Below are 9,522 nucleotides of genomic sequence, written 5' to 3'. Positions count from 1 at the left end.
TAACCCTTTACACTCAAAGATTGGTGACTTTACACTTAAAATGACTCTCCCTTCTTTTGGTTCCTCAAACAACAGGATCAAAATTCTCTAATCTCATCTATCATACTAGTGCAAGGTATTGAAAAACATCTAATGTACCTTTAGTCATATCAACAACAAGAAGATGATCAAAGTCTAAAAGTTATTTTCTTGGTTGTAATGTTCTTGTAGAAATTCATGTTAAAAAATTGTATCTTTTTTTTCCTTTTGATTGATTTCTTCTCATTTGAACTTGCTTAATTGGTGCACTTGGAATTGTATTTTACACCATTTAGTATTCTACCTTATTTAATTAACTCAATAACTGATGCCTTGTATGTTTGCTACATGGTTGGAGATGTTATATTCTTCTCTATGTTGGCTACCAATGAATTTAAAATCTCTTGTGCTTTGTTTTCGATTGTTCGTGCTTGTGGCTACTTTGGCTACTTGTGGTATAGTGAGCCCATTAAGTAAGGCTTGGTAATACTCAAAGGTATGATTAGTCTCTTTGAACATAAATATTAATTTGAAAGTTGGGTATTTAAATTGGTCTCTTTCTTGGTTAACAGACTAGTGACTGGGTCGGGCCTAAGTCTTATAATGTGATAGGAGCACCCAGAATCAAGAATCCATTCACTAGTTTGGCTGACTGATAGGGAGATTGTCAAGGCATCATCTGTATCAGTGTCGTTATCTCTAACCACATTGGACGACCCCTTCTCTTTTAAGATCGGACAATCTTTCTTCCAATAGCCTTTCTGTTGACAATATGCACACTCATTTTTATCAAGTTTTTTGGATCTTCTTCTCTCCAAACCACGTAAATATCTTGGTGTTTCTTTGTGTAATTTCGTTCATTGGTGTTGTGAGTACATTTGTTCCGCTTTCGGCGCACAACAAGTGGTATCAAAGCCTGATTGTGGCATTTGGGGTATTGTGAAAGTTTTGGCCTCATCGACCACTAGATGTGCTCACAATCGTGCTTATTTTCTTGAAAATGGCAAAATCATCTGGAATTAAATCACGGCGTGGATCGAGATTTTTGAGTTCTAATCTCGAAGTAGAGAAATTTGATGGAACCAATAATTTTGGTGTTTGGCGAGGCGAAGTTAGCGATTTGATGATCATGCAAGATCTTGATGCTTCTCTCCAAGAGGTGATGCCTGAAGACATGACAGAAGCAGAATGGACGAAATTAAATTGGAAAGCTTGTGGAATTATTCGATCATGTCTTGGTAAGGATCATAAATATCCATTTATGAAGGTAACCACGGCGAAAGAACTATGGGACAAGCTTGAGGTGAAATATATGAAAAAGAGTGGAAAATAAACTCTATGTGAAGAAGAAACTCTTCCGTTTTGACTACAAGAAAGGTATCTCAATGGCTGAGCATTTGGATGATTTTAACAAAATTATCACTGATTTGCTCAATCTTGATGTTAAGATTGATGACGAAGACAAGGTGTTGTTGTTATTAAATTCTTTGCCGGAATCCTACGAGTTCTTAGTAACGACCCTACTATATGGAATCATTAATATTGATTTTGAAGATGTCTCAAATGCCTTAATAAATAATGAGATGCGAAAGAAGGAAAGGGAGACATATCAAGATAAATAATGAGATGTGAAAGACGGAAAAGGAGACATATCAAGACTCTAGCTCAAATGTTCTCACTGCTCGTGGAAGGACTTCTACTTGGCAAAGGAACGAATGTGGAGAGTCCCGATCAAAGTCGAGAGGTAGATCAGATAATTGGATAAAACTTGATAAAAACGAGTGTGCATATTGTCGATAGAAAGGCCATTGGAAGAAAGATTGTCCGATCTTAAAAGAGAAGGGGTCGAAGTCCAATGTGGTTAGAGATGACGACACTGATACAGATGATGTCTTGACAATCTCCTTATCAGTCAGCCAAACCAGTGAATGGATTCTTGATTCTGAGTGCTCCTATCATATGTGTCCGAATAGAGAGATTTTTGGACTTAAAAGAGTTCATTGGTGGAGTTGTCTATATGGGCAATGATAGTACTTGCAAGATGATGGGAATCGACTCAGTACAAATCAAGATGTTTGACGGGGTTATACGAAAACTCAATGATGTGAGGTATGTCCTTGACTTGAAGAAAAATTTGATTTCCTTTAGCGTTTTGGATGCGAGTGGTTATCGTATCATTTTGAAAGGAGGGAATTTGAAAGTAGCTCGTGGGGCATATACTACCTCAACGGAACCACAATAATTGGGCATGTTGCTGTGGCAAGTTCGAAAGAACAAGACATATCGAAATTATGGCACATGAGACTTGGGCACGCTGGTGAGAAGGCGCTTTAGACATTGATGAACCAAGGAGTCCTTAAGGGTACCTCAACTGGTAAAATTGATTTCTATGAACATTGTATATTTGGTAAACAAAAAATGTGAAAGTTTTGTACAACTATACATCAAACAAAGGGCATTTTGGATTATGTTCACACTGATGTATGGCGCCCCACGAAGAATGTCTCATTGGGAGGAAAGAGGTGGTTTGTCACCTTTATTGATAACTACTCGATGAGAGTTTGGATGTATCCCATGAGGCACAGAAACGAGGTTCTCCAAATCTTCCTAGAGTGGAAGAAAATGGTAGAGAGTCAGACAGACAGGAAAATCAAAAAGTTGAGATCAGACAACTGTGGAGAATATACTTATGATCCATTTCTTAAAGTATGCTGAGATGAAGGGATCGTTCGACACTTCACTGTTCCTGGTAAGCCACAACAAAATGGAGTTGCTAAGAGAATGAACCAGACATTAATAGAGAAGGTTCGATGCATTTTGTCTTAAGCAGGATTGAGTAAGGCATTTTGGGCTTAGGCTCTCAGTTATGCAGTTCACTTGGTGAATCGTTTACCTGTTTCTGGAAATGGTGGGAAAACTCCGCTTGAGGTATGATCAGGTACTCCTGTTAGTGATTATGATAAATTGCATGTGTTTGGGTCTCCTGCTTATTATCATGTGACAGACTCAAAGCTGGATCCTAGAGCAAGAAAAGTCAAGTTTATGGGCTTTAGCAAAGGCGTGAAGGACTATAGATTATGGTGTCCAGAAACAAGTAAGATTGTTAATAGTCGAGATGTGACATTCGATGAGTCTGGAATGTTTTTGCAGGAAATTGAAAATAATGACGAGGCATTGAAGCAAGTGGAGAAGGTGGTGTTCTCTCCTGATATGGTTGCTCCTACTGAAGAACCTATTATCAGGTAGATAATAACTCTGATATCTTAGAACAGGAGGAGCAAAGCCTTGTAAATGAAAGAATGGAGGAACCTGAGTCCATCGTCAGGAATAGACCACGAAGAGAAATTCAAAACGTGCAAGGTTTGATGATATGATAACATATGCTTTCCCTTTGATTGATGGAGTTCCCAATAACTACAAAGATGCTATCCAGAGCCCGGATAGATGGCACTAACAAAAGGCTATGAATTAGGAGATAGCATCATTGTAGATAAATCAAACTTGGGATTTGGTACAACTTCCAAACGGTAAGAAGAAAATTGGTTATAAATGGGTTTTTGCAAAACAAGAAGATTCTTCTGGTATACGTTATAAGGCTCAACTTGTGGCTAAAGGCTATGCAAGAAGATATTGATTACAATGAAATTTTCTCACCTGTGGTAAAACATTCTTCCATTCGAATTTTGTTGGCTTTGGTTGCTCAATTTGATCTTGAGCTTGTACAACTCGATGTAAAAACCGCCTTTTTGCATGGGGATTTGGAAGAAGAAATATATATGGCGCAACCAATTGGTTTTCGAGTAGTTGGACAACAACATTTGGTATGCAGATTGAAGAAATCTTTGTATGGGCTGAAGCAATCTCCTCGCCAATGGTATAAAAAGTTTGATCATTTCATGGTAGAGCATATGTATACTCATAGTCAATTTGATCATTGTGTGTATTATCGGTGTCTTGATGATGGATCCTTTATCTATGTTGATGATATGTTAATTGCTTCAAAGAGACAAGTGGAGATTGATAAGCTCAAAGATCAGCTTTCTAAAACATTTGAAATGAAAGACTTTGGCAATGAAAGAAAATACTTGGAATTTAGATAGAGCGAGATCGAAAAAAATGCTTTCCCTTTGATTGATGGAGTTCCCAATAACTACAAAGACGCTATTTAGAGCCCGGATAGATTGCACTAACAAAAGGCTATGAATCAGGAGATAACAAAAGGCTATGAATTAGGAGATAGCATCATTGTAGATAAATCAAACTTGGGATTTGGTACAACTTCCAAACGGTAAGAAGAAAATTGGTTATAAATGGGTTTTTGCAAAACAAGAAGATTCTTCTGGTATATGTTATAAGGCTCAACTTGTGGCTAAAGGCTATGCAAGAAGATATTGATTACAATGAAATTTTCTCACCTGTGGTAAAACATTCTTCCATTCGAATTTTGTTGGCTTTGGTTGCTCAATTTGATCTTGAGCTTGTACAACTCGATGTAAAAACCGCCTTTTTGCATGGGGATTTGGAAGAAGAAATATATATGGCACAACCGATTGGTTTTCGAGTAGTTGGACAACAACATTTGATATGCAGATTGAAGAAATCTTTGTATGGGCTGAAGCAATCTCCTCGCCAATGGTATAAAAAGTTTGATCATTTCATGGTAGAGCATATGTATACTCATAGTCAATTTGATCATTGTGTGTATTATCGGTGTCTTGATGATGGATCCTTTATCTATGTTGATGATATGTTAATTGCTTCAAAGAGACAAGTGGAGATTGATAAGCTCAAAGATCAGCTTTCTAAAACATTTGAAATGAAAGACTTTGTCAATGCAAAGAAAATACTTGGAATTGAGATAGAGTGAGATCGAAAAAAAGGTACAGTCTGGTTGACTCAGTCTCAATATCTACGCAAGGTATTGACAAGATTTAGTTTGAATAATTTAACCAAACCCATTGGTACTCCACTTGCTTCTCATTTCAAGCTTAGTGCTTCATGTGTCCAAGTTCTGACAATGACAAAAGGTATATGGAGAATATTCTTTATACAAATGTTATTGGTGCTTTGATGTATGCTATAGTCTGTACTCGATCTGATCTTTCACACGCAGTAAGCATGGTGAGTCGTTATATGCATAATCCTGGTAAAGAGCATTGGCAGGCTGTCAAATGGATTCTTAGGTACATTCTTGGTACTACTGATGTTGGCTGTCAAATGGATTCTTAGGTAAATTATTGGTACGATTGATGTTGGTATTAAGTTTCAAAAACAAGAAATGTTTAATCTTGACAATCTTGTAGTTGGTTATGTGGATTTTGATTATGCTGGTGATTTGGATAAGCGACGATCTACTACGAGTTATTTATTTACTATGGCTGATGGACCTGTTTGTTGGCATTCAACATTGCAGTCTACTGTTGCACTGTCTACCACCGAAGCAGAGTATATGGCAGTAACGGAAGCTTTTAAAGAAGCTATTTGGATGCATGGTTTGATCAATGACTTGGGGATTTTGCTGGAACATATAGATGTGTTTTATGATAGCCAGAGTGCTATTTGTTTGTCAAAAAATCAAGTCCATCATGCTCGTACTAAACATATTGATGTCCGTTTTCACTTTATTCGAAAAATTATTAGTGAAGGGGACATTCGTTTATTAGAAATTGGAACTGCTGATATGTTGACAAAGGTGATCGCTCGTGAAGAGTTCTGGCATTGTTTGGATTTCATCAACGTTGAAAGAAAGGAGTAGTGCGTTGATGTGGTAGCAACCAGCTCATTTATTAACTTGGAGATCTTATGACAAAGTGGAGATTGTTGTAAATTGTCATAAGATTTTGATTTGATTTGGTTATTTGGATTAGATTTGATTGGTTATTTGGATTAGATTTGATTTGGTTATTTGGATTAGATTTGATTTGGTTATTTGAATTAGATTTAGTCATACCAGATTTAGTTATATATTGAGATTTGGGAGAGTTTTGTGTGTCACATTGTATTTGTTAAGTGACATATTGGTGAGAGTCTTTGTAGTGTGATAGTGAGGTATTCACTTCTAACACTTTGTTTATTAGTGATTGGTTGCTACCCGTGGTTGTAGGAGAACTTCTTCTCTCTGAACCACGTAAATATTTTGGTGTCTCTTTGTGTAATTTTGTTCATTGATTGTAGTCCTTGTTGTGCGCCGAAAACGGAACAAATGTACTCACAACACCAATGAACGGAATTACACAAAGAGACACCAAGATATTTACATGGTTCGGAGAGAAGAAGTTCCCCTACATCCACGGGTAGCAACCAATCACTAATAAAACCAAGCCTTCCAAGTGAATACCTCACTGACACACTATATAGACTCTCACCAATATGTCACTCAAGAATACAATATGACACACAAAACATTCCCAAATCCCGATATCAAATTCCGAGATGACTAAATCTGGTATGACTAAATCTAATTCAAATAACTAAATCAGATCTAATCTAAATAACCAAATCAAATTTGATCCAAATAACCAAATCAAATCTAATCCAAATAACCAAATCAAATCGGATCCAAATAACCAAATCAAATCAAAACTTATGACAATTTACAACAATCTCCACCTTGTCATAAGATCTCCAAGTTGATAACTGAGTTGGTTGCTACCACGTCAACACACTACTCCTTTCTTCCAACGTTGATGAAATCCAAACAATGCCAGACCTTTTCACGAGCGATCACCTTTGTCAACATATTAGCAGGGTTATCAGCAGTTCCAATTTTAATAAACGAATGTCCCCTTCACTAATAATTTCTCGAATAAAGTGAAAACGGACATCAATATGTTTAGTACGAGCATGATGGACTTGATTTTTTGACAAACAAATATCACTCTGGCTATCACAAAACACATCTATATGTTCCTGCAAAATACCCAAGTCATTGATCAAACCATGCATCCAAATAGCTTCTTTTGAAAGTTGTACCAAATCCCAGGTTTGATTTATCTCCAATGATGCAATCTCCTGATTCATACCCTCTTGCCAGTGCAATCTATCCGGGCTCTGGGTAGCATCTTTGTAGTCGTTGGGAACTCCATCAATCAAAGGGAAAGCATATGCTATCGTATCATCAAATCTTGCAGGTTTTCGAATTTTCCTTCGTGGTCTATTCCTGGCGATGGACTTAGGTTCCTCCACTCTTTCATTTACAAGGCTTTGCTCCTCCTGTTCTAAGACATCAAAGTTATTATCTACGTGATCAATATGTTTTTCAGTAGGAGCACAATAGGAGCAACCATATCAAGAGAAAACACCACCTTCTCCACTTGTTTCTGGACACCATAACCTATAGCCCTTCATTCCTTTGTTTAGCCCATAAACTTGGCTATTTTTGCTCCCTTCACGCCTTTACTAAAGCCCATAAACTTGGCTTTTTTTGCTTTAGGATCCAGCTTTGAGTCTCAAGCGGAGTTTTCCCACCATTTCCAGAAACAGGCAAACGATTCACCAAGTGAACAGTTGTGACACCCTTAAGAACTCCTCGGTTCACCAATGTCTGAAGCGCCTTCTCACCAGCATGCCCAAGTCTCATGTGTCATAATTTCGATATGTCTTGTTCTTTCGAACTTCCCACAGCAGCATGCTCAATTATTGTGGTTCCGTTGAGATAGTATATGCTACCTCTTCTAGTTCCTTTAATTGCCACCAAAGCTCCACGAGCTACTTTCAAATTCCCTCCTTCCAAAATTATACGATAACCACTCGCATCTAAAGCGCCAAGGTTCAAATTTTTCTTCAAGTCAAGGACATACCTCACATCATTGAGTTTTTGTATAACCCCGTCAAACATCTTGATTTGTACTGAGCCGATTCTAATCATCTTGCAAGTACTATCATTGCCCATATAGACAACTCCACCATATCCCAATCCCCAAACAAACCCTAATCTTCAATGGCCACGTCCTCTAAGACGACCGCGACGTCGAATTCTACGAAATCCTCCAGCACTCTCGCATTCAACTCCTCGTAGCTTCCGAATACCAAAACAATTTCCAATCCCAATCGCAACCCCAAATCGACCCGAACCATTCAATCGAGCGCCTCAAACAGAGGATCCACGAAATCAACTTTGTGGGCCCCATCAACGGGATCATGCTCCAACCCAACGCCTCCCTTGCCGACTTACAGGATCAACGTTCCTTGCGTGACAGTGAGATGTCGGAGAATTCTGAGGTTGAGGTTTGTTTGCGGTCGTTGCCTACAGTTTTGACCACTGCGCCGGGATGACAACGCCGCCGCCGCAGCTGTCGACGACGACGGCGGCTGTGATGGTGGCAACAAGTGGGTCGTCGAAGAACAAGTTGAAAGTAATGGTGCAACCGAAATTTGGGAACTCAAAGATACCAATGGAAGTGAGCCCAACAGATAACGTGAGAAAATTGAAGAAAGAGCTGCAAAAGCTACAGCAGAGATTGCATTTTCATCTGCCACCAGAGGGTTTCTTTTTCATTTATGACCGCGACATTATGGACGAAGACCGCTCCTTCCGTTGGCATGGTGTGGCCCACGGCGATACCATTGAGATCTTCAATGGCAGCATTTCTGGCGGATCTTAATTATCTCTGATACCACTTGTTGTGTGCCAAAAGCGGAACAAATGTACTCACAACACCAATGAACGGAATTACACAAAGAGACACTAAAATATTTGCATGGTTCGGAGAGAAGAAGTTCCTACATCCACGGGTAGCAACCAATCACTCCTAAAACCAAGCCTTCCAAGTGAATACCTCACTATCACACTATATAGACTCTCACCAATATGTCACTCAAGAAATACAGAAATACAATGTGACACACAAAACATTCCCAGATCCCGATATCAAATTCCGATATGACTAAATCTAATCCAAATAACCAAATCAAATCAAATCATAACTTATGACAATTTACAATAACAAGGTACTTCAAATTCATTTTCGTTTGGGTCCTTAACCAATCACCAATGAAAGCCTGACGCCGTCCTCAAGAATTGAGAATAGCGTAATAAAGTTACATATAGGCTTATCCTTGTAGCTATTACTTGTGCATTATTTAATACGGTGAAATGAACAGCATGTTTTGTCTTTCAATTGCTTTACGTTGATACTCAATTCATTTTAATCTTGGTTTAATTTTATTGCGTGGTAGATATGCTTTAATGCTTTTGATCTTAATGCTTTTGATCAAGCTATAGACCTCGATGTTTTGGATCATCTTGTTCTAAATTTTATATACTACCTTGTAAATTCAGTTTTACCTATGATATTTCGCTTGTGGTTGTTTGTTTTACTGGAATCTTTTAGTCAATTGGGGTATTCTAATCAATATGATGAGTTTCCTGCAACTGAGTATTAGTGTTCTATGATGATGAATTCATTCAGTTTGCGTATTGGTGTTCTATGATGATGATGAATTTAGTTCAGTCTCATTGTCATGTTTATGCTGATCGGGCCTTTAAAATTATAATCTTCCCCC

The 9,522-nt window shown here is 38.1% G+C and overlaps 1 pseudogene; it reads left to right on the top strand.

The window, feature by feature from the left end:
* The first annotated feature begins 7,613 nt into the window (after positions 1–7,613).
* Positions 7,614–8,621, top strand: LOC111784335 (annotated as a pseudogene).
* The last annotated feature ends 901 nt before the right edge of the window (positions 8,622–9,522 follow it).

This window comes from Cucurbita pepo, unplaced genomic scaffold (genome assembly GCF_002806865.2).
Source record: "Cucurbita pepo subsp. pepo cultivar mu-cu-16 unplaced genomic scaffold, ASM280686v2 Cp4.1_scaffold000189, whole genome shotgun sequence".
In the NCBI taxonomy this organism is placed as follows: Eukaryota; Viridiplantae; Streptophyta; class Magnoliopsida; order Cucurbitales; family Cucurbitaceae; genus Cucurbita; species Cucurbita pepo.
This window is presented reverse-complemented; position numbering and strand designations above follow the sequence as displayed.